This window comes from Arvicola amphibius, chromosome 3, assembly GCF_903992535.2.
Source record: "Arvicola amphibius chromosome 3, mArvAmp1.2, whole genome shotgun sequence".
Lineage (NCBI taxonomy): Eukaryota > Metazoa > Chordata > Mammalia > Rodentia > Cricetidae > Arvicola > Arvicola amphibius.
Window position 1 is genome coordinate 107,322,782 of NC_052049.1, and position 26,926 is coordinate 107,349,707.

The following is a 26,926-nucleotide window of genomic DNA, read 5'->3' on the forward strand; positions in this document are numbered from 1 at the left end:
TAACTCTAAACCAGAAAAAAAAAATCCACATGCTCTCTTTTACTGAAGATACATATATATGAGTATATAATCTGAATTTAGTTCAAAAATCAGAAAAATGAAAAGGATGACTGGGTAGGCATCTATTCTAGATAGGAGAATAACAGTGTACAGATGCTATGAAGGGGTAAATAGAAAAAATTGGGGGTGTTGTATTTGGGGGCTGGAGGCAGAAAGCAGTGTAGAAAGGGAAAGAATAAAGACATAAATAACAATAAGGATGCTTTATAAAGACATGGAAAATCATATTTTTATGTTTACCTTAAATTATACAAACATACACACACACACAAACACACAGACATGCTCACACAAGCATGAGAGCCCCTCCTGAAAACATTATATTATTGCTATTCTATTAATTGCCTCAGAGAAATTTCAGGTAAGTCTTGTGAAATCACACAGGATTCTAACACAGGACTTTGACTTGGAAAAATGGAGCTTAATTCTCTCTAGGATCCTACTCTGTGAAGACAAGATTTCATACTATGGGAAATGGCTATATAACTCCCAAGTAAAGAAAGGATTAAAAAAAACAATAGCTCTGTGACACCTAGGAACCACAATAATAAGCAGTAAGACAACCTGTCCCTAAAGGTGCAATAGTGGCAGTGACATCTTGATAGAAATCAATATCCATGAAGTTGCCCTTAAGGTCCACTCAACAGGGGTGGGGGCTTCATGCCTGGTTTTATAACGACAGTCAACTATGAGTTGCTGATGAAGTCGTTGGAACGTAGAGGAAAATGTAATAGTGACTCCTTCCTAAACTAGTATAATCTCTAACTGCATACTTAGTACTTATCATTTCAACAGATAAGTGTAACTCTTCCTACAGCAGATGGTGACCATTGCAGAAATCCATAGCTGGTCTAATAGATGCAGGAGAGAAAAGCCATAGTGAATCCATCTACAATAAAGCCCTCCACCTAAGACTCGGGGACATTTGGAGGAAAAAGAAAGAATGTTCTAAATTCTAAAAGTAAGAGGACAAGTAAGGTTGTGGGGTGATTATGTTTCTATGTCTGACAGATTAATGGCACCGTGTTCTCAACAATATAGTTTGCCAAAGAAGAGTCGAAATTGATATTACTTGGCACATCAATGAAGAAGGTGAAAAAATCTCAGGAGACTTTCCTCCTAGTTGAAGAGTTATAGTCAGTTAACGATTACGAAGAACAGTATCAGCCTTCCTTCCTTTGAATAACCTCCTAATAAATATGAATTTATATATACATATAAAAATGTATATATATATATATATACATACATATATATATATATATATATATATATATATGCGTTAAAGTAAAAGATGCCATACATTTGAGAGAGATCAGGGAAACACAGAAGTGATTAAAGGGAGATGTGAAGAATGATATAATTTAAGCACTTAAATAAGAAATTCTCATAAATGAATTAAAATTAAACAAAAAATAAGATTTGTTTGACTTGAGAATGAACTTTAATATTTATAAAGGAGTATTTATCAAAAACAAATAAATCTATATAGCATGATAGACTAAACATTATGGGCATATGAATAGATGTCATCCTTGCTATTGATTTACATTATTTATTTTATGAAACAAGAGAGATAGATGTGCATAAAAATTGAATTTTAAACTTATATTTATAAAAATTATCAAGGTGTCCTAGCAAATGAATAATAATTCTTGAAACTAGAATAAAATAAATTATATCAATTCAAAATATATATTTGTGGATAACTTTTCTCGAATAAATTATCCTCACATTACTTCTCAAATATGAATTTTTTTCTTTGAAGTATTTTCTTCAAGGCAACACTGACATCCTTATTCCTCAGGCTGTATATCAATGGGTTCAGCATGGGAACCACAGTAGTATAAAACACGGATGACACTTTCCCTTGGTCCATTGAATTCACTGATGATGGCTGTAAGTACATGAATGCAGCAGAACCAAAGAAGACAGCAACAGCAGAGATGTGGGAGCTGCAGGTGCTGAAGGCTTTGGACCTGCCCTCAGTGGATTTAATCCTGAGGATGCTGGCAATAATGGAGATGTAGGAAGTAATAATGGTGAGAATTGGGACAAAAATGTTAAATGTACCAAAAATTAAAATCAGCAGTTCAATGATAAAGGTATTAGAGCATGCAAGCTTCAAGAGAGGAAGAAGATCACAGAAATAGTGGTTGATCATATCTGTTTTACAGAACTGAATCCTTATCAGGAAACCTGTGAGAACTGATGCAGTGAGCACACCAAAAATATACACTCCTAAAATCAGGGAACTATAAATCTTATAGGACATGGTTACACTGTAAAGCAAGGGGCTGCAGATGGCCACATTGCGGTCATATGCCATTACAGCTAATGTGTAACACTCTGCGAAGCCAAAAATCATAAAGAAATAGAGCTGAGTCATGCATCCACAGTAGGAAATTAGGTTCTTCTCTGTCACAAAGCTCACCAGCATCTTAGGAGTAACAACAGTGGACTGACAGAAGTCAATGAAGGACAGATTGCTGAGGAAATAATACATGGGGTTGTGCAGGTGGGAACTGAGCACAATCAGTGTGATCATGCCCAGATTCCCTGCTACAGTGACCACATAGATTCCCGAGAAGAGGAGGAAGAGGGGCATCTGGAGTCCTGGTTTCTCTGAGAGCCCAGCCAAGAAGAACTCAGTCACTGTGCAATGATTTCCTGCTGCCATTTCTTCATTCAGATTCTGAAGGAGTAAAAGAATTACTTGAGCCAGGTGTTGGTATTTCAGGTTATTAATCCCAGTACGAGGGAGGCAGAAGCAGGCAAACTCTGTGCGTTCAAGGCCAGTCTGTTCAACAATGCTAGTTGTTGGAGAGGCAAGGCTAAACAAAGTAATAATGTTCCAAATAATACATAACAACACATATATCTGTGTGTGTTCACATGTGCATACATACATACAAATATGTATGAATATAGAGAGTAAAGTTGTCAGAGAGACATCAATGTGCTTTTCCATGTACATAATATCCACATATCAATTATTTCTGCCTTAAAATACATTTGCTCTTTATATAATTAACTTAATGGATGATTTAGATATTTATCATTTATTATTAATTTTCATCTTATCCTTTAAAAATTAAGAATAGCTTTCATATAAAGTATTATCACAACATCTAAACCTTGATAATTTTTCTTATTTCAAATTAATGTCCATAAACTGAGGATTAGAGAGAGTATAAGTGAGGAAAACTGACAGATTCTCTTGAGGAATCAAATTTCCCTAAAATCAGTGAATTATTATCCAAAATCTAATTTTATCAGAGGATTTATGGAGCTTCTTTTTCAAAACTCTCCATTGTTTGCTAATTTTTAAGATACATTAGGTATTTAAATTGCCAAATGTGAAAAGGAATTTACTTCTGCAGAAACTTTCATGAGACACTGGATGCATGGTTCTCCTAGGATTATGTACTAGATCCTGGTGCTCCTAGGATTATGTACTAGATGCATTGTGCTCCATGTACTAGATGCATGGTGCTCCTAGGATTATGTACTAGATACATGGTGCTCCTAGGATTATGTACTAGATGCATGGTGCTCCTAGGATTATGTACTAGATGCATGGTGCTCCTAGGATTATGTACTAGATACATGGTGCTCCTAGGACTATATACTAGATGCATGATGCTCCTAGGACTATGTACTAAATGCATGGTGCTCCTAGGATTATATACTAGATACATGGTGCTCCTAGGACTATGTACTAGATGCATGGTGCTCCTAGGACTATGTACTAAATGCATGGTGCTCCTAGGATTATATACTAGATACATGGTGCTCCTAGGACTATGTACTAGATGCATGGTGCTCCATTAGGAAAAGGTTTCTGTTTGTGACCCAGTTCTTGAGAGTGACAGAGTCGGTCAGCAGTGATTAAATAGTGAGGCCATAGAGACAAAGTGTCCACGCTCACTCCCAGTAACTTAATGACACTCTTGTCTAGCACAATGTATTTTTTTATTACTTTATGTGTAAACAAATAAATATTACTGTCATATTATTACTAAAAAATCCATAGTATGAGTTGTGTCGTTAGATAATATTGACAATTTTTCAAGTGCAAAAGCTATATTTCTACACATTAAAATTAGAGAAACAGTCTCACCTCAGTTCTTAATTTTCCTTTTATTTCTTGTAAACTATGAAAGTCTGCAATGCAGAAATATACGTTGAAAAAGAACTCACCATAGAACTATTTTTAAAGTTTAATATGATAATGAATTCAAGTCTCAAAGGCATGTGGAGAGGTTCGTAGCCAAATTAGTGGATTTCACATACGAAGTAAAAGTATTTAAGACACCAAAAGAGTACTTAGAGCTAACCTTTTCTATTTTGGGTCATTTCAGAATTCACAGGAAAATCAGTATAGCCTGAGGTTAAAACTATGTCCCAAATAATAGAATCTGACAATTCTGGATGTAACTAATGATTAGTACAAAACTTTGTTCTTGAATCTCTATTTAACATACACATATACTATTTAATTACTTGCTTACCTTTTTCAGATGTTATACTTAATCTTATTATTTTGTTTGTCTGTGTGGTAGGTATGTGCACTGAAGTATTCCTTCGCAGACATGTAAAAGCCAAAGAAGAACTTTGGAGAACCGGTTTTCTCTTCTACAGTGGAAATTCTGAGAATAAAGTTTGAGTCATTAGGATGATGTGGGAAGTAATTTGACCTGATGAGTCATTTTGTCTATCTAGTAAGTGACTTAATATCTAAGAGAGTAATGTATGTAGTAGCTATTCAATTAGATGTGGAACACATATGAAGATGAGTCATGTAATTATTTATTTTTCAATATTGTTATCTATCAAAATTATGAAAGAAGATATTAAGATTAATGAAAATGTACCAATGGAAAAAGCAAACATGTTAATGAGCCAAAGCAAAACTTACTGAATTTTCTGTTTATAGTCTTAGCCTCATTTAAAAGAAAACAAAATCTCTGCAGAAGAACTCCAATTTAATTTCTAGCTTTTCTCAAGCTCATCTCCACAACTTTAGATATTTGGTTCCTATTGTATTTCTAGAATTATGAATATTGTACAACTATCCACATTCTCTACTAAGTTGCATTAACAAAAAAGTAGGAATCAAGATAAATAGTGTTTTATGAAGTATAACACTTTTTTCTTTGGGGATAAACTTGAATGATTTACTACCCATTTCATGGTAAGGTGTGCATCTTGAGCCAGAATGTCTTCAAAGTTACTACAAAAATGTAACAAGAAAAAAGAGGGGATGAATGTATCCATAGACCAAGAAAATTTCTTAAGATTTTAAGACTTAAATAGGAATATATAAATTATGGATTAAAAAACATTTATTCATGTTCAAAATAAATGATTTGATGCAATCCACATAAAAACATCAAGGTATGAATTCATATTAGGTCAGAAAAGTCCACATATCCCTGGATGTTGCATAAAGAAATGGATATCTGAGATATCATTTATAAATAAGCTGTGGCTAGACTGTGATAATAGTACAAATAATATAATCAATATACATTCCAGTTCAAAGACATATGATCAGAAGACTACCAGGAGAGATTTAGCACATGCTGAGGTGCTGAATTTTATCCTTTTCTGGTGTCCTTTAAGCCTGTTGGTTACCATCAGAAACACCAGCCCTCTTCTACTCATCCCATTATGTTGTGCTGACAGTGCTTCTAATATCTATGTGTCCAAGAAATTGGAATCATTGTTATACATGGATGAATGGCCTCTGTGTTGTGAAGACAATGATAGATGTCCTATTTTACAGAGAGACACTGACAAAATAAGAATCATCTAGAAAACACTTTTTCTTAAGTAATGTGGTGGTTTCTTGGGCCTTTAATATTTGCTGAGGGAAGAAAAAGGAAAGAGCTCCATTTTGTGTATGAGCTTGACATCTAAGTTATTTAACTACATAAATAATAATTGAAATAAATAAACTGTAAACTTATTGCTGGTTGTAAAATCTGTTCAGTCAGGTAGTCAAACAGACTATTTTAATTTGTCCACCCAAAATTTTGGAAATGGTTTACTTTGTTTCAAATCTCCTCTAAATGTGAAGAGATGCTGCAAGATTATTCAATTCATCATAACTGACAGAACCTTCCTACTGAATAATAGAGAAATAATATCTAAGTAGCATATTACTATATTGTGAGTCACAGAAGATTGCAATGAGGGGCTAAGTCTAAACTTTCAGGACCTGAAAAAGGTTGGTACATTCAATAAGCTTTAAAAATTATTCTGTGAATTAGTAAATAAATGAATATAGTAAGTAGTCTATTTCTGACTTTGCACAGTGGCAACTATAGACTCATAACTCACCCTCCTTCTCTCCAGTGGTCTCAATACCAAGTTTTACTTCCCAACTCACAAAATCACTAATGTATATATGCTCAGTATCCTGCAGTCTTCAGTGCTCAGAGAACAGAGCCGTGTGCTTACTCAGAGTTATTTTTGAAGTTGATCTAATGATAGGTTAACATCCCCAAGAGCTTCTTCAGCTCTAGAGTTGGCAACAGTCTCACCGTTCACAGTCACCTGAGCAGTTCTGCCTCCTATAGTCTGAAGCTGTATGCTGGACTTATATGCCAGCTCCAAATAGCATGATGGCTCAGTCTCCAAGGATTTCCAGCTCTCAGGGAGCAAAACCTTGAAAAGGAACTAAATCCCATTTCCCAGCTGGTTAATTTTTCATGTCATCAAAAAATTCTACACTAATTTATTCAGAGATACATTTCAATTAAAGCCAATGTTTTGACAAATAAAATCTGAATAGAATTTGAGATTCTACATTTCTTAGGACCTAAGAAACAGGGTCATTTTTCCACCTCACTGTTGCGGGAGCTCCTTCTGCTCCTTCAGCCAATAGCCGCTGAGATACCAGCCCATTGGGGCGTGGTCTCTCTTTTTAAAAATGCGGCCACTTCCCTCTGCTCACTCTCTGGCTTCCAGCTCCGCTTCTGACGACTAGGCTCCCTTTCTGATTGCGCAGAGGGCTGTTGTCTGGGACGGTGATCTGTAAGTTTTTTCCCCTTTAAATAAATAACCATTCTATTAATCATAATTCCAAACTGGTGTGGGATTGTTTGTGATTTACGCCATCACCTCACAGTTCAGTGAACTGATCATATAAAGTAAGAAGACAATCTGAGGTTTACATCTTGCTGAAAAAGGGCTAGAGATTTTAAAACACAAATTTTTGTATTGTATCATATTTAACTCTGTAAATTGTATTTTTTTTTTCTTTCTTTTCGAGACAGGGTTTCCCTGTGGTTTCTAGAGTCTTTCCTGGAACTAGCTCTTGTAGACCAGGCTGGCCTCGAACTCAGAAATCCGCCTGCCTCTGCCTCCTGAGTGCTGGGATTAAAGGCGTGCGCCACCACCACCCGGCTGTAAATTGTATTTAAGGACTCATGCCTCATTTATCAAAATATGTGTGATTACAAGCCCGCATCTAAGAAAGGAGAAGCCTTATTTATTTGTCTGTCAATATTGACATTGATTGTCCATATGTATACATGAACATGTGAAGGGCCAAGGAAAAATCTCTGGTGTTCCTTAGGCTGTCCACTTTCTCTGATGTCAAGGTCTCTCACTGGCCTAGTATTAGTCAAGTAGGCTAGACTCTGTGACTAGATTGCCCTAGTAATATACTCCATATACTTGTCTCTACCTCCCAGTGCTGTGCTTGCAACTTCCAGTCACCCTCTCTATTTTTTAAAATTGATATTTGAGATCCAGCTTTGGTCCTATTGCTTGCATACAAACTCTTTATGAAATAACTTAATATTCCAGACCTATTTTTAAATTACTTTTTTATATCCTGAATATATGGTTGGGTGAGAATGTAATTTAATTGGTGTTGTTTTTTTTTTTTATCTAAGTGTTGTTTCTAAAACCAAAATAGCAAAGTAGGGCACTCACTTTGTTATTGACTCTCAAAGTTAGCTTCAGGTGATGACTTGACATATACCTAGAGTTATCTGGAAACAGAACCTCAAAAGATTAGACTAAAGTATATCCATGTGTCTGAAGCTTTTTCTTCTCATCTAATTAGATAAAACCATAGCAAACACATATAGAGTAAAACATAGTATTATTCCTTTAAACAATATAAACCCATAATAGAGCAAAGAAAAGCAAGAACATTCCAAAGTTGGTGGTCTCCTTGCCTCTACCCCATTTTCCATTGAAAATTAATCATAATTTTCTGAATGGACTTATCATTAGTCAGAAAACAATTTTTCATTTCAATCTTTTTACCACATGTATGATGATACAAAGAGAAGATACAGGAAAGAATATGAAAGTGGATTCCCTACTGCATCTTTCTTACATTTGCATTTGTTAGCACAATGATTCTTGCTTTTACATCTGGGACATAAGCCTGCTCCTTTTTTGATTTCCTCCAACTTCACTTCAAGAACACTCTTACCTGATGCCCCATCTGACCACACCCAAAATAACTTTTTGGGGGTCTCAGTACTCTTCTTCTATTAGTACCTCTTTGTTGAAATAACACAACCTTACTGATTTTCCTAGTAAAGCAGCAGGAAAAGCTATTTCCTGAGTCAGAGGACAGCCTAATGTAATCAGAAATCATACTCATATTAATAAACAGTCAAATTGTAGCTAGACAAGCAGAATTTGTATTATCATCAGCCAATTGCTTCACCTAAAGTAAGCCTGCTTCAGAATTCCCCATCAAACTACTGGTAGCTTGCACCAATCCCCAGACAATGTCCTGGGATTGTTCATCTGGACCCTACCTTATCTTTGACAAGTCTCAGTCGGCCTGCTTTTCAAGCAGCAGCACTCTCTTGAGCATAAAGAGCTGGGTTAAGTTGCAGTTGTTGAGTAGTTTCTCTATAAATTCCTTATCCTGCCAGTGATGTGGGATTCCCTTCTGTATGCTGTGAATACCATTTGCTGTAGAAAATCATACAGCCAATAGCCTTTAAGTTAACTGCTCGCTAAGGTGTGGCCTCTTACACTATTTATGCCGGATGTAGAGAATGAGTGTGGCATCTTATCCGGCTGTGGGTACTGTTTCTGTTCTCCGTTCAGGCAGAGCATTCTGATTTGTGAGTCTACCACTAAATAAATAATCATTTATTATTCTCAGTTCTGAACTAGTGTGGGATTTCTTTCAAGCATTTTTCTTCATCTGGTGCCAACCTGGATTCAGACTCTGCACCTACTGGGTGGACGACGTAAAGGCCTAGCCAGTCCAAGGCCTGGAAATTCTCCCAAACCTCCCCGCTTGGCTTGCTTTTACCTAAGCGTTTTTTAGAGCCCCCACTACAGCAGAGCTTACTGCCAGGCAGCAACTGCCCAAGGGCGTGCACTGCTGCCATGTTTCCCCTCCCTGGTGCCATTCCCTGGTGCAGTTCCCTGGTGCAGTTCATTGCCACGTGGTGACTTCTGTAGCTTATGGTTTCTGTTCCATGCCTGTGAGTTCTAGGTTTCTTGCTCTGTGTATGGAATTGATTTTAATTTATCAAGCAAATCATATTTCTCAATATTTAGCCAGTATCAAGGCAGGAAACTAATGCGGCTCAGGACCATTCCTGTTATCACGGGTTGCATTGCTTCTAGTCGTGACTCTACAACCACATCTGTTGAATAAAGATAACAGCTTACTGGAACACATAACAGGAAACTAATAAATCGATTATTTATCATATGGCAGACTACATTAATATTGAAACTTTTAGCAACTTTTTTTGCTAATGCTATGGATTGTATTATGTGAGGCTTATATGGTTAAGGTGATACTTCAATTTATTTGGTATTGGGACTCAATTTTTTCTTCATATTCTATCATTAAGAAAAAATATGGCGCTTTTAGGAATGATACAGTCTTTACAGACATAATGAGCAGCTAGTTGACAAGATTAATACCATAGAAAATCAAAAGTTACCTAAAAAATTAATACTATTAAAAAGGATAACATTAATTTGACAGAAAAAAAATTGAATGCATATATAAGGATAATGAGAAATTATCTGAAAGAATTTATACTGTTGAATTTGACAATCAAAATTTGTCAAAATGTTATGATAGGTTATCAGATAGAGTATCTCTTCAGGATGGCAATCTGCATGCTATCCAAGTAAAATCCAAGGATGAGGTGTTATCTTTAAAAGAGAAACTTCAGACCTTGGAATCACATGTGCAGAATGAGGGCAAGAGGTTAGGTGCCTCAATGAAATCACTAGAAATATATACAGGCTGGGAGATTCAGGCTTCAAAACATATAATGGTAAAGGATTTAAAATAATTGAGGAAATTATTGGAGCTGATGAACAGGGAAAGAAGGCATAAGGTCAGGATTCGACATCTCCAGCAACTGTCAAAGATTACTTAACCAGGGTTTTAGCCTCCTACCTTCACCTACCCTGTAATTTACTCTGAAAAAAAGCATCAAGTTCAAAAGGCCCAAAAGGATATAAAGAAGGTAGATGGATACCTATAGGAATGAATGTTTTAAAAGAAATGAAATAAGCTGTTGTAACTTATGGCTTGCATTGTCCATTTGTTAGGGAGATGATAAAGACATGGTCTTCTAGCATCAAAGCAACACTACATGACTGGCTTCAGTTAGATTCAGTTAGACTGGATGATGGGCCCCAATTATCGTTTGGAATTTATTGGAGAAGAAGCAAAAATTTTGGACAACAGGTAAAAGCAAAAGGCTATAGACTTCCCAAGAACAAATTCTTGGTGAAGGCACTTATGCTGACCCACAGGTTTAAGCTCTTTACAATGAACAAATCTTGTCCCTATGTCACAAAGCAGCCTTAAATGGTTGGTATAGGAGTCAAGAACTAAGTATAAGAATTGAATCATATAGGAGGGTTAAACAGGGCCAGAGAGAACACTTTAGTGACTAATTACAAAAATTAACTAAGGCTATAGAAATAAAAGTAACAGACCCAGATATTAGACAAGTACTTATTGAATCTCTGTCTTTTGAAAATGCCAACATAGAATGCAAAACGATACTTGAGCTTTTAAAGGTTAGATTGGCACCTATGGATGAATGGATCCTGCATATAATGAACATCAATACATTTGACTACAATACTGAATCTTGGGTAGGAGAAGCAAATTCCAAAGGAATGAGGAGACGTCAAAATGCCAAATGTTTTAATTGTGATAGAATAGACATCTGAGAAGGACTGTAGACAAGGAATTCCTAGGAATAATATCTCCTTCAATAATGCCAATAATAGGAGGACTCAGCCTTCATGTATCTGTAGAAGGTGTGGCAAAAGCTAACATTGGACCAAAGAATGCAGATCAACAAAATATAGACAAGGCAACCCTATACCATTGGGGAACTCCTAGAGAAGCCTGTCACAGGCCCCCAAGTCAAAAGTAGCCCAGTCATTTCTAGTCACTGTGGAGGACATGTCTCACCAGGAAAATTAAAAAATCCAGAGTTTCTGTAAATGACATTACTATTCTAGATGATGGCATAAACATGAAGGAAAAGTCAAAAATTCCAATAGGAACTAGGAAACATATATTCTGGAAGACTTCTCTAAATGATAAAAGAAACAAAGCTAAGAGTTCACATAGATAGCATTGTAATTGTTGGTTTGATAGACACAGATGCAGATATGAGCATCATTACTCCAGAATCTTGACATCCAAACTGGCCTCTTCAAGAAGCAGATGTTCAATTACCAGGAATTGGAACCATATCTCCAGTTAAACTAAGCATGAGATGGGTTGACTGCATTGGGCAAAGAGGGAAGCTGAGGCCATATGTGGCTAATAATGTAATAAAATTATAGGGTCATGAACTGCTGAAACAATGAAATACCCAGATTAACATTCATGAAGTTCCAGGAACTCATAATTCTGGGAAGGCTATAAGGTACTATACATAAAGGTCACCAGCCATTCAGGCTGTACAGGTGCATAAAGCAACTAGAAAACCTTTAGAGGTACCAACAGCCCTACCTTTAAAATGGTTAACTGAGAAACAAAAATGGGTTAAACAATGGTCTCTAGCTGGAGAAAAGTTGCAGGATTTAGAACAGCTGGTATAAGAACAACTAGATATTCAACATATTGAAGAATGTACCAGCCCTTGGAATTCTCTTGCATTTGTTGTGAAAAAGAAATCTGGTAAATGGAGAATGGTGACAGATCTAAGAGCTGTCAATAAGATAATTCAATCTATGGGTCCTCTATAATCTGGAATTCCTCTGACTTCTCTATTACCAAAAGGATTGACTCTTATAGTTATTGATTTGAAAGGTTTTTTTCTTCACTATACCTTTGCAAGAATATGATAGAGAAAAATTTGCCTTTACAGTGTCTACTTATAATAATTCTCAGCCTACTAGGAGATATCGATGGACTATCCTCCCACAAGAAATGCTAAATAGATGCACTCTGTGCCAATACTTTGTAAGTCGGCCTTTGGAAGTAAAACATAAGCAATTTTCTAAGCCAATAATTTACCATTACATAGATGACATTTTACTATCTGATTCAAACATACATACTTTAGAAAAAATGTTTGAGGAAGTAAAGAAAGTTTTGCCAAAATGGCCATTACAAATTACTCCTGACAAAATACAGAGAGGAGATTCAGTAAATTACTTAGGTTATAACATATGTTTGCAGAAAATTAAAACACAAGAGGCACAAATTAGGAGAGACCAGTTGCAGACTCTTAATGACTTTCAAAGATTGTTAGGAGATATTTCCAGTTTATAACTGGCCGTTGGGGTAACACCTGATCTAATAATTCATTTAAACAAAACCTTACTTGGTGATAAAGACTTGAATAGTCTCAGAGAATTAACAGCTGTAGCAGAAAAGGAATTACAATTGATGAGGAGAAATTACAGGAGGAACATGTATATAGGGTGAATCCAAATCTTAATTGTATTCTAGTCATATTGTCTTCCAGAATTTCTCATACAGGAATTTTAATGCAAAGGGATAATATTATCTTAGAATGGATCTTTTTACCACATAAGCCAAGTAAAAAATTTAAAACATATGTGGAAAAAGTCTCTGAATTAATTATAAAAGGTAAATTGAGACTTCGTCAATTAACTGGTATAGACCCAGCAGAGAATATAGTGCTTTTCACTACTGATGAAATAAAAAAAGTTATTAGAAGGCAATGAAACATGGTAAAGAGCTTCTGCTAATTTTTTGGAAGAAATTAATAGCAATCATCCCAAAAGTGGTAGACTTAACCTTATAAAGACAACTTCTTGGGTTTTTCCCCAAATTGTATGTGATGCTATAATAACTGGAGTCCATACATTTTATACTGATGCAAATAAATCAGGGAAGACAAGTTACAAACCAGAAGAATTAAGTAAGGTGGAACAAAGCCCTTATAATTCTGTCTAGAAGGCAGAATTATATGTTATTCTCATGGTGCTAAGGGATTTTAAAGAACATCTTATAGTTACTAATTCACAATAAGCAGAAAGAGTTGTCTTGCATTTTTAAACTGCTGAATTTATACCGCATGACACAGAATTGACTTCATTATTTATTCAGGTGGGAGAAATAACCAGGAATAGGCTTTGTCCTATATACATAACACACATCCGATCCCATATGGGTTTTCCAGGTCCTATAGCACAAGGTAATGCAGAAATTGATCAATTATTGATTTGAAACATGTTGCAGGCATCAGAATTTCATAAAAACATCATGTCAATAGCAAAGGTTTCAAACCTTTGAAAGAAAGAGTTTTCTATTACATGGCAACAAGCTAAGGAGGTTATAAAATGATGCCCTAATTGCCCTTTCTATAAGCAAACACTGCTACCTGCAGGGACCAACCCAAAGGATACTCAAAGGAATGAAATCTGGCAGATGGATGTGTTCCATTTTGCAGAATTTGGAAAATTAAAATATTTACAGGACACCATTAACACGTATTTACATTTTCAGTGAGCAACTGCTTTAAGCTCAGAAAAGGCTGATTCAGTAATCACACATTTATTAGAAGTTATGGCCTTCATGGATATACCTGAATAAATCAAGACAGATAATAGTCCAGTACATGTCTCTAAGAAAATGAAACAGTTTTTTGCTTATTATAATTTTAAGCATAATACAGGTATGCTACACAATCCTACAGGCCAGGAAGTTATAGAAGGATCACATCGAAATATAAAGGATGTACTAAACAAACAGAAAGGGGTGGAAAATACCTCCCAAAATAGATTACATAATGCTTTATTAACCTTAAATTTTGTTAATGATAATGAGAAAGGGACAACAACAGCAGAGAGATGTTGGATAATAGAAAAGTCTTCTGAATTAAATCAGCCGATGTATTTCAGGGATGTGCTGACCTCATAATGGAAGCCAGGAGATGTGCTTCATTGGGCAAGGGGTTTTGTTCTTGTTTTCACAGGAGAAGAAAAACTATGGATACCATCAAAATTAATAAATATTTGGTTTGAAAAGGAAAATGTCTTGAAAATGGAAATGACAGCTCCACAAAAGTGACAACCATACAGGTGGTAAGGAAAGTATATAGGATTGGGGCAGGATTGTGTTCTTATCTTTACAGGAAAAAACACATCTTCAAAAATTCAAGAAACCCTGGATGCTGACAGAAGAAAAAATAACTATTCAATAAGGATCATTAAGAAAAATGAATATGACTTGTAAGTACAGGTGATAAAAAACATATATATATATATATATATATATATATATATATATATATGGTTGTCACCATTGTGAATGAGCTGTCATTTCTATTTTTCAAGAGGTTTCTCCTTTTCAAACCAAATATTTATTAATTTAGATGGTATCCATAGTTTTTCTTCTCCTGTGGAAACAAGAACACACACACACACACACACACACACACACACACACACATATACATATATAGATATATGGAGGGGGGGTTGGAGTTGGACAATGGCTCTGTCATTCTCTATATCCATGTATGTTTTTAAAAGAAAAATTCAGAGTTTCTGTCTCATGTCAAGAGCCATTTGATATAGGACAGAAAGAAGAAAGAATTTAGAAAAAAATACTTTTCTTCATATATATTTTTGTCTCTATCATACTTTTCATTGTATATATGTATGTGTGTATGTGTCTGTAATCATCTATATAAATAATGTTTAAGTTTTTTACAATGAACAATGAATTTTCCTGCAGTAATCTTTAAACTTTCCAGGAAGAAGATGGAACCCCACAACAGCTCCACCTGGTTGATATACAGTCATTATGCTGATAGCTCTACTATAAGACTTGTTTTGGGTACCAGCTGCTCAAGATGGTTCCAACTTAGTTAGCTGAAATGGTGCATTTTCTTTTTTTACAACATTTTGGCCAGACTTCCAAATAGGAACCTCAGAAAAACCCTACCAAATACTCAGAGACTATTTGCAATTACAGCAATCTCAGAACTTAACCATCATTTTACTTTCACAGGATCCCATAGAAATAACATCTCCCCCATGACAGCTGGAAGTAATTCAAGAAGACAACGTCCCCTCTTCCAACAAAGTTTGCCCATAGGGTTAGGGACATCATGTAGGGGTTGATTATGATTGGTATAGGGTTGGGGGTTGAGGGGAAATAGTGTAGGCTCAGGGATCTCTTTTAAAGAATGCAAAACTGGATGTTATAGATTCTTGTATATTATACAAAGTTAAATTATATTGAATACATTTCTATTTTGTTCACTACATTTTTATATCTAGGGAAAGTTATTTCATCATATTGTATGCATACATGCTTCTACCTCTTCTCAAAACATTTTTGTATATTGATACAATTTTAAGATATAGTTATCATATTGCAATGTACATCTCTACCGCTGTTCAAGATACCTTATACATTGTTTACATTTTGAGGTCATTGTCCTCATTTGATGCACAGTTATTTATTATATAATATTCTAATATAAAGTCTTAGCCTTTAAGTTTTATAGGTATTAAGAATTATAGATTAATTATAGACTAATCAGGTTTTTTAGATACATAGAGATTATATTCTGTATAGACAGGATATTTTCAATCACTTTAAAGAGCTGTAGAATATGGCATTTAAATAACTTAAGGTTCTGTTGAAATGAGACATGATTGCTCCTGGCAGCATCGATCTACATGCCCTTTGCTTCTGATTCCTCTCTAGTATTCTGGCCTGAGTGGCCTGGGGTTATGGTGACTGACAAATTTTCTGTTCCAATAGAGAACATCTGCTGTGGTTTTCCCAGCCTGCACATCTGGGCTTTGGAGTACAAGGGTTGATCTAAGGTTCAGGGGTTCTGAATACTCCTAAGGCCTTTGGTAGATAAGGGGATTTCAGGATTCTGGATACCAGATACTCCTCTGTGGTTCCATGTTTCTGCATAGCCTTTGGTAGAGCAGGGATCTACTACCAGGGTTGTGGACTATAATATGGTGACAAGGGGAAGTGGAATGTTTGGGTAAAGCTGGGCGAACTGTGAGGAATGTTGGAAAGATATGGGCTGCTCTTTCTAGGGGTCACAGCTACTGGCATTGCCTCTGGTAGAGCAGGGGTCTTGTTCTGGTGTTCTATGCTGGGAAAAGTATAGTGCTTCTTCATTTTGTTAAGTAATGTTTACTGTCAGCTATGAGATTCAGAATAACAATGGAAATACACCATTAACAGTATCTTTTCTCATGTTTATTGAAAGGTTTAACAAATAAGAACACACTCAACATGCTGAATGTGAAAAGGAACATCCCATCTTGACCAATTCATCAAATTAGAAAAATACACAAACAAACAAATAACAACAACAAAAACACATTTTTTGAGCTTTCAACTTAACATGGTTGAAATAAATTCAGAAATACCAAGAAATCAAATCTGGAGAAGATATGGGAAAAAGAAAACCATTATTCACTGTTGATGAGTTTGCAAACTGGTGAACCACATTGGAAGTAGGTATGATGAATTCTAAATAGACAATTAGTAAATAAACAAATAATTTGGCTTTTGATATTCCAATACCACTCATTGAACAAAGGACTTAACATTCTAAACCACAGATTACTGTTCACACACATTCACTACAGATATATTCACAAAACCTAGGAAATGTAAATGGCCCTCAACTGAAGAATTGATAATGAAAACATAATACAAATACACACTGGATTTCTATTTATTTGTTAATAAAATAAGATCTTAATATTTGTTTTCTTTTACCAGGGATACGTAGATCCACATATTTGGTAGAGTATACATCTAGAGTGAATGCAGAAAACAGAATAATAAAAAAGGATGATGGGGTGGGCATCTACTCTAGAGGGAAGAATAAGAAGCTACAGCTGCAACAAAAAGTAAGTAGAAACAACGTGGTGGTATTTGTTTTGGGAGGGAAGGAGGGAGGAAGGCAATATAGAAAGAGAAATAGTAAACATCAATAAATTCCATAAGAATGCTTGAAAAATTCAAGAAGATTCACATTATTTTATATTTGCCTAAATATACACACACACACACGTACACACACACACACACACACATGTGTACATACTCACACACCAATGCATGTCCATCATAAAACATTGTTGGCTCTTGCTGTTGACATTAATGGCCTCATAGGAATTCAAGGTAAGTCTCTGTTGCTGAAGAAAGTGAGGATTCTGACACAGGACTCAAACTTGGAGGAGTAGAGCTCTATTGTGCCTAGAGCCCTACTCCATGATGACAAGCTTTCATAGTATAGAAAAGTGTTATATAACTTCCAAGTTGACAAGGGAATAACACCGTTAATAGTTCAACCCAACTGCCACATCTAGGAACCACAATAATAACCAGAAGGCAAGTTTTCCCTAGAGGTGCAATAGTGGCAGTGACATTCTGACAGCAATCAATATCTATGAAGTTGCACTTAAGGACCACTCAACAGGGGAAACTTCATGCCTGGTTCTATACAGACAATCAACTATGAGTTGCTGGTAAGGTCGTAGAACAGAGGAGAATCTAATAGTGACATTTTCCTAAACTAGTATAGTCTCTAACTGCATGCTTAGTACTGATCGTCTCACCCACGGGTAAGTGGACCTCTTCCTAAAGCAGATGGAGACCATTACAGATCCACCGATGGTCTAATAGAGGAACAACTGATGCTGGGGAGAAGAGCCACAGAGGCTCCATCTAAAATACAACCCTCCACCTAAGACTCAGGGATGATTTGAAGGAAAAAAAAAGAAAAAAAAAGAATGGTTTAAGTTTTAAGAGTCAGAAGACAAGGAAGGATGTGGTGAGATTGTGTATTCTATGTATGATAGGAAAATATCACCAGGATTCTCAACAATATAGTTTGTCAAACAAGAGTTAAAATTGATATTAGTTGGCACAACAATGTAGAAGGTGAAAAATCTCAGGAGACTCTACTCCTAGATGAAAAGTTATAGTCAATTAATAATTACTAAGAACAGTATCGGACTTCTTTCCTTTGAATGACCCCCTAAAATATATGAATATATATATATATATGATCATATATATATATATATGATTATATATATATATATGATTATATATATATATATATATATATGAGTTGAAGGAAAGTACACCATTCATTTGACAGAGGGCAAGGGGTACCCAGGAGTGCTTACAGGGAGCTATGGAGAATGATGTAATTAGAGCACTTACATATGAAATTCACAAAAATGAATTAAAATAAATAAAAAAGGCTTGTTTGAATTGAGAATGAAGTTTAATATTTTTAAAGTAATATATAAAAACATACATACATATATATTATATATATATATATATATATATATATATATATAAAATGATGGGCTAAACATTATGGGCATATGAATTCTTGTCATTCTTACTATTGGTTTACATTATTTTTTCTATGAAATGAGAGAGATAAGATGTGCATAGAAAATTAAATTTGAAATTCATATTTATAAAAATTATTAAAGTCTTCTAGTAAATGAGTAATAATTCTTGCATCTAGAATAAAATAAATCATATCAATTCAAACTATGTATTTGTAGATAAGTTTTCTCTAATAAATTATACTCACATTACTTCTGAAACATGAATTTTTTTCTTTGAAGTATTTTCTTCAAGGCAGCACTGACATCCTTATTCCTCAGGCTGTATATCAATGGGTTCAGCATGGGAACCACAGTAGTATAAAACACGGATGACACTTTCCCTTGGTCCATCGAATTCACTGATGATGGCTGTAAGTACATGAATGCAACGGAACCAAAGAAGACAGCAACAGCAGAGATGTGGGAACTGCATGTGCTGAAGGCTTTGGACCTGCCTTCTATGGATTTAATCCTGAGGATGCTGGCAATAATGGAGATGTAGGAAGTAATAATGGTGAGAATTGGGACTAAAATGTTAAATGTACCAAAAATTAGAATCAACAATTCAATGATATAGGTATTAGAGCATGCAAGCTTCAAGAGAGGAAGAAGATCACAGAAATAGTGGTTGATCATATCTAACTTGCAGAACCGAATCCTTATCAGGAAACCTGTAAAAACTGATGCAAGGAGCACACCAAAAGTATACACTCCTGAAATCAAAGAACTATAAATCTGATAGGACATGGTTACACTGTAAAGCAAGGGGTTACAGATGGCCACATAGCGATCATATGCCATTACAGCTAATGTGTAACTCTCTGCTATGCCAAATATCATAAAGAAATAGAGCTGAGTCATGCATCCACAGTAGGAGATGAGGTTCTTCTCTGCCAAAAAGCTCACCAACATTTTAGGAGTAACCACAGTGGACTGACAGAAGTCAATGAAGGACAGACTGCTGAGGAAATAGTACATGGGGTTTTGCAGGTGGGAACTGAACACAATCAGTGTGATCATGCCCAGATTTCCTGCTATAGTGACCACATAGATTCCGGAGAAGAGGAGGAAGAGGGGCATCTGGAGTTCTGGTTTCTCTGAGAGCCCAGCCAAGAAGAACTCAGTCACTGTGCAATGATTTCCTGCTGCCATTTCTTCATTCAGATTTTGAAGGAGTAAAAGAATTACTTGAGCCAGGTGTTGGTATTTCAGGTCTTTAACCCCAGCACTAGTGAGGCAGAAGCAAGCAAACTTCTGTGAATCCAAAGACCAACATGTTCAACAGAGCTAGTTGTAGGAGAGGAAAGGCTGCACAAAGTAATAATGTCCCAAATAACACACACAAACACACACACACACATATGCATGTACATACATATATACATATAGAGAGAGTAAACTTGTCAAAGAGATATTATTATACTTTTTCATGTACACAATTTCCACATATAAATTATTTCTGCCTTAGGTACCTTTGTTCTCTATATAAATACCTTAATGGGTCATAAAGATATTTACCTTTTATTATTAATGTTAACCTTATCCTTTAAAAATTAAGAATAGTTTTCATATAAAGTGTTATCACCATGCTCAAATCATTAAAATTTTTGTGATTTCAAATCGATGTCTAATAACTTAGCATTAGAGTGGGTATTAGTGAGGAAAAGTATCAGATATTCTTGAGGACGCAAATTTCCCTAAAGACAGTGAATTATTATCCAAAATATAATTTTACCAGAGGATAATATATGGAGCTCTTTTTCAAAAATTTCCATTGTTTTTTAATTCTTAAGATACAAAATTTTTTAAATTTCCAAATCTGAAAATGAGATGACATCTGGAGCAACCATTACATGAGACACTGAATGCACAGTGCTCCTAGGATTATGTACTAGATGCATGTTGCTCCTAAGATTTTGTGCTAGATACATGGTGCTCCTAGGATTATGTACTAGATGCATGGTGCTCCTAGGATTAGGTACTAGATGCATGGTGCTCCTATGATTATGTACTAGATGCATGGTGCTCCTAGGATTAGGTACTAGATGCATGGTGCTCCTAGGATTATATACTTGATGCATGGTGCTCCATTGGGAAAAGGTTTCTGTTTGTGTCCCAGGTCTTGCAAGTGAAAGAGTAAGTCAGTAGTGGTTAAATAGTGAGGCCATAGAGACAAAGTGTCCACGTTCACTCCCAGTCACTTAATGACTCTTGGTTAGCACAATGTATTTTTTTATTTCTTTATGTGTAAAGAAATAAGTATTACTGTCATCTAAAAATCCACAACGTGAGTTTATGCTGTTAGATCATATTGACAGTTTCTCAAGTGAATAAGATGTATTTCTATACATTAAAATTAGAGAAACAGTCTCACCTCAGTTCTTCTTTTTCTCTTTATTTCTTGTGGACTAATAAAGTCTGAAATGAAGAAATATACACTGAAAAAGAACTCACCATAGAAATATTTTTAAAGTAATCAAGTCTCACAGACATGAGGAGAGGTTCGTGTAACAAATTCGTGGATTTCACATATGAAGTAAAACCATTTAAGACACCAAAAGAGTACATAAAGCAAACCTTGTCTTCTTTGGGTCATTTCAGAATTCACAGGAAAATCAGTATAGCCTGATGTTAAAAAGTAGGCATCTTAAAAGTTCACAAATATTGGAATCTGACAAATCTGGATGCAACTAATGCTCTGTACAAAACTTTCTTCTCGCATCTCTCTATATTTAACATGCACATACACTATTGGTAAGCATTTAGTTACCTCTTTTAGATGTTATACTTATTTGTATTATTGTGTTTGTCTGTGTGATATGTATGTGCGAAGCCAAAGAAGAACTTTGGAGAAATGGTTTTCTCCTTCCACCAGGGGAAATCTGACAATAAAGTTTGAGTTATCAGGATGGTGTGGCAAGTACATAGACCCTGTTAGTCATCTTGTCTGTCTAGTAATGGACTTAACATCTAAGAGAGTAATGTATGTGGTAGCTTTTAATAAGATGTGAAACACATATGAAGATGAAGCATGTAACTATTATTTTTCCAATGCGGTTATATATCAAACTTATATAGGATGATTTCAGCATTAACAAAAATGTATCAATGGAATATGCAAACATGTTATTGAACAAAAGCGAAACTTACTGATTTTCTGTTTATAGTCTTAGCCTAATTCCCAAGAGAAAACAGAATCTCTGCAGAAGAGCTCCCATTTAATTTCTTGCTCTTCTTAAGCTTATCTCCACAACTTTAAATATTTTGTTCCTATTGTATTTCTAGAATTATGTATATTACACAACTGTCCACGTTCTCTACTAAGTTGCATTAATAGAATAGTAGGAATCACAGAGTAATAGGGTTTTATGAAGTATAACACTTTTTTCTTTTGTTGATAAACTTGAACCAAATATTACCCATTTCAGGGTAAGGTGTGCATCTTGTGGCCATTGTGCCTTCAAAGTTACTACAAAGACACACACAAAAAATAACAAGAAAAAAAAGGTGGGAAATGTATTCACCGACAAGAAAATTCTTAAAAATTTTAAGACTTAACTTGGAAAATATATATTATGGGGTAAAAAATGTTTATTCAAGTCTTAAATAAATAATTTGATGCAATTCACATTAAAACATCAAGGCATGAATTCATATTAGGTTAGGGAAGTCCACACATCCCTGGATGATGCATAAGGAAATGGACATCTGAGGCATCATTTATAAATAAGAAGTGGCAGTGGCTGGAATGTGATAATAATCCAAATAATATAATCAATATACATTGCAGTTCAAAGACATGCATCAGAACACCAGGAGTGATTTAGCACATGCTGAAGTGCTGAGTTTTGTCCTTTTTTGGTGTCCTTTAAGTTATTGGTTACCATCAGAAACAACAGCCTTCTTCTCCTCAGCACATTATGCTGTGTTGGCAATGCTTCCAATATCTGTGTGTCCGATAATTTGGAACAAATGTTATTCATGGATGTATGGCCTCCGTGTTGTGAAGCCAATGACAGATGTCCCCTTTCACAGAGAGATATTGACAAAATAAAAATCACCTGGAAAATACTTTTTCTTAAGTAATGTGGTGATTTCTTGGGACTTTAATATATGATGAAGGAATTAAAAGGAAAAAGCTTCATTTAGTGTATGATCTTGACATCTAGATTTTTAACTACATAAGTATTAACTGAAATAAAGAAACTGGAAGCTTATTCCTAGACATGAAATCTGTTCAGTCAGGGAGTCAAACAGACTATTTTAGTTTGTCCACCCAGTATTTTGGTAACTGTTTATTTCATTTCAAATATCCTTTAAATGTGAAGAGATCCTGCAACATTATCCAATTCATCATAACAGAGAGAAACTTCTTTCTAAATACTAGAAAAATAATATCTAAATAGCATATTACTATATTGTGAGTCACAGAAGATTGCAATGATGGGCTAAGTCTATACTTTCAGGACCTGTAAGGGGATGGTGTATTCAATAAGTTTTAAAATTACTCTGTGAATAATTGAATAAATGAATCTAGTAAGAAGCATATTCCTGACTTTTCACAGTGGCACCTGTAGACTCATTACTCACCCTCCTCTCCAACAGTCTCAGCACCAAGTTTTACTTCCCATTCACAAAATCACTAATATGGATGTGCTCAGTATCCTGCAGTCTTCAGTGCTCAGAGAACAGGGCCTTGTGCTTACTCAGAGTTATTTTTGAAGTTGATCTAATGATAGGTTAACATCCCCAAGAGCTTCTTCAGCTCTAGAGTTGGCAACAGTCTCACTGTTCACAGTCACCTGAGCAGTTTTGCCTCCTATACTCTGAAATTGTACACTGGACCTATACATGCCAATTCCAAATAGCATGATTGCATAGTTTTCAAGGTTTTCCAGTCCCCAGGGAGCAAAACTTGAAAAGAAATCAAATGCCATTTCCCAGCTGGCTATTTTTTTCTGTCATCAAAAAATTCCACATTGATTTATTTAGAGATACATTTGAATTAAAGCCAATATTTTGAGAAATAAAATCTGAATAGAATTTGAGATTCTACATTTCTTATGAGCTAAGAGACAGTGTCATTTTTCTACGTCACAGTTCAGTAAACTGATCATATAAAGTAAGAAGACAATCTGAGGTTTACATCTTGCTGAAAAAGGGCTAGAGATTTTAAAATACAAATTTTTATATTCTATCATATTCAACTCTGAAATTTGTATTTAAATACTCATGCCTCATCTACCAAAATATGTGGGATTATAAACATTCATCTACAAAAGAAGAAGCCTATTTTATTTTTTCTGTCTATATTGATGTTGTTTGTCCATATGTACACATGAATACATGAAGGGCCAAGGAAAAACTCTGTGTTCCTTAGGCTGTTCACTTTCTCTGATGCAAGTCCTCTCACTGACCTGATATTAGCCAAGTAGGCTAAACCAGGTGACTAGATTTCCCTACCAATATACTCAATGTACTTGTCTCTACTTCCCAGTTTTGGGCTTGCAATTGCCAGTAACCTTCTCTATTTTTTAAAATCGATAAAAGATGGATTTTGGAGATCCATCTTTGGTCCTGATGCTTGTATATAGACACTTTAGAAAATGACTTAATTTTCCAGACCTATTTTTAAATTACTTTTTCTATATCCTGGATCTATGTTAGGTGATAATGTAATTTAATTTGTGGCTTCTTATTGATCTAAGTGTTGTTTCTGAAACCAAAACAGCAAAGTCAGGCACTCACTTTGTTATAGACTCTCAAAGTTGGCTTTATGTGACTTCTTGACATATACTTAGAGTTATCTGGAAACAGAAACTCAAAAGATCAGACTAGAGTAAGGCCATGTGTGTGAAGCTTTTTCTTATCATCTAATTAGATAAACACATATAGAGTAAAACATAGTATTCTTCCTTATATAATATAAAACCTTAATTGATCAAAGAAAAGTAAGAACATTCCAAAGTTGGTGGTCTCCTTGCCTCTACCCCATTTTTCCATTGAAAATTAATCATAATTTTCTGAATGGACTTATCATTAGTCAGAAAACAATTTTTCAGTTCAGTCTTTTCCCCACGTGTATAATGATACCAAGAGATGATATAGGAAAGAATATGAGAGTGGATTCCCTACTGCATCTTTCTTAGATTTGCATTCATTAGCACAATGATTCTCTTTTACATTTTACATTTTTTAGTCTGATCTTTTTTTTTTATCCTTCTTATGATTCCCACCTCCAACTTTATTAGGACACTCTTTTACTTGATGCCCCATCTGACCACACCCAAAATAACTTTTTGGGGGTCTCAGTACTCTTCTTCTATTAGTACCTCTTTGTTGAAATAACACAACCTTACTGATTTTCCTAGTAAAGCAGCAGGAAAAGCTATTTCCTGTGTCAGAGGACAGCCTAATGTAATCAGAAGTCGTACCCTTATTGTTACATGGACAAATTGTAGCTTGGCAAGTAGAATTTGTATTATCATCAGCCAATTGCTTCACCTAAAGTAAGCCTGCTTTAGAATTCCCCATCAAACTACTGGTAGCTTGCACCAGTCTCCAGACCATGTCCTGGGATTGTTCATCTGGACCCTACATTATCTTTGACAAGTCTCAGTCTGCCTGCTTTTCAAGCAGCAGCACTCTCTTGAGCATAAAGAGCTGGGTTAAGTTGCAGTTGTTGATTAGTATCTCTATAAATTCCTTATCCTGCCAGTGATGTGGGATTCACCTCTGTATGCTGTGAATACCATTGGTTAATAAAGAAGCTGCTTTGGGCCTGCTCAGGGAAGAATAGAGCTAGGTGGGGTAAACAAAACTGAATGTGGGACTAAGAAGGCAGAGTCAGAGAAACCATGTAGCACTGCTAGAGACAGACACCAGATGGAACTTTACCCGGTAAGCCTCAGCCATTTGGCGAAACACAGATTAATATAAATTGATTAATTTGAGATATAAGTATTAGCCAGAAATATGCATAAACTATTGGCCAAACAGCATTGCAAATAATATAGTTTTCTGTGATTATTTTGTAGTCTGAGCAGCCAGAAATGAACAAGCAAACTCTGACTACAGATTGGTGCCCCAAGGTGGGTAACTACATCCACATAAAAGCCTAAGAGAGTTTTAAAAGAAATTCTTAACACAAAATAACAGAGTTAAGCACATCTTTTTGTTAGCAGCAACATCTTGGGTGGGTGGCAGGAGGCTGCTTCTTTGTTTCCTGGATACCCAGACTCCAGAAATAATCACACAGAAACTATTTGCAATATTTTTTTGGCCAATAGCTTACACATATTTCTGGCATACTATTAACCCACTTCTATCAATCTGTGTATTGTCACGTGGCTGTGGCTTACCAGGTAAATTTCTGTCCGGAAGATGTCTCTGCCGGGCCACATGGCTTCTCACTGACTCTTCCTATTCTCTCTCTCTCTCTCTCTCTCTCTCTCTCTCTATATATATATATATATATATATATATATATATATATATATATATATATATCTTCCAGCCTGGCTATATTCTGTTAAACCATCGGCTCAAGCAGTTTCTATTTTTTTTGTCAAACCACTTTTATTATTTATTAAGATGTATTTTTTTCTTTCAGTTTATTTATATGGTGGATTACACTGATTTTCTTTTTTTTTTATTAAAAATTTCCGCCTCCTCCTAGCCTCCCATTTACCACCCCCTCCCCCTCAACTCCCCCACCTTCTCCTGTCCGAAGAGCAGTAAGGGTTCCCTGCCCTGTGGAAAGTCCAAGTTCCTCCCCCTTTCATCCAGGTCTAGGAAGGTGAGCATCCAAACAGGCCAGGGCCCCCGCCAAAGCCAGTATGTGTAGTAGGATCCAATTCCAGTGCCATTGTCCTTGGATTCTCAGCAGCACTCATTGTCCGCCATGTTCGGGGAGTCCGGTTTTATCCTGTGCTTTTTCAGTCCCAGTCCAGCTGGCCTTGGTGAACTCCCATTAGATCAGCCCCACCATCTCAGTGGG

At 35.5% G+C, this 26,926-nt stretch overlaps 2 pseudogenes; both read right to left on the minus strand.

Moving 5' to 3' along the window:
* Positions 1-1,802: 1,802 nt before the first annotated feature.
* On the minus strand, positions 1,803-2,740 carry LOC119809348 (annotated as a pseudogene).
* A 16,389-nt stretch (positions 2,741-19,129) lies between these two features.
* On the minus strand, positions 19,130-20,079 carry LOC119809349 (annotated as a pseudogene).
* Positions 20,080-26,926: the final 6,847 nt, after the last annotated feature.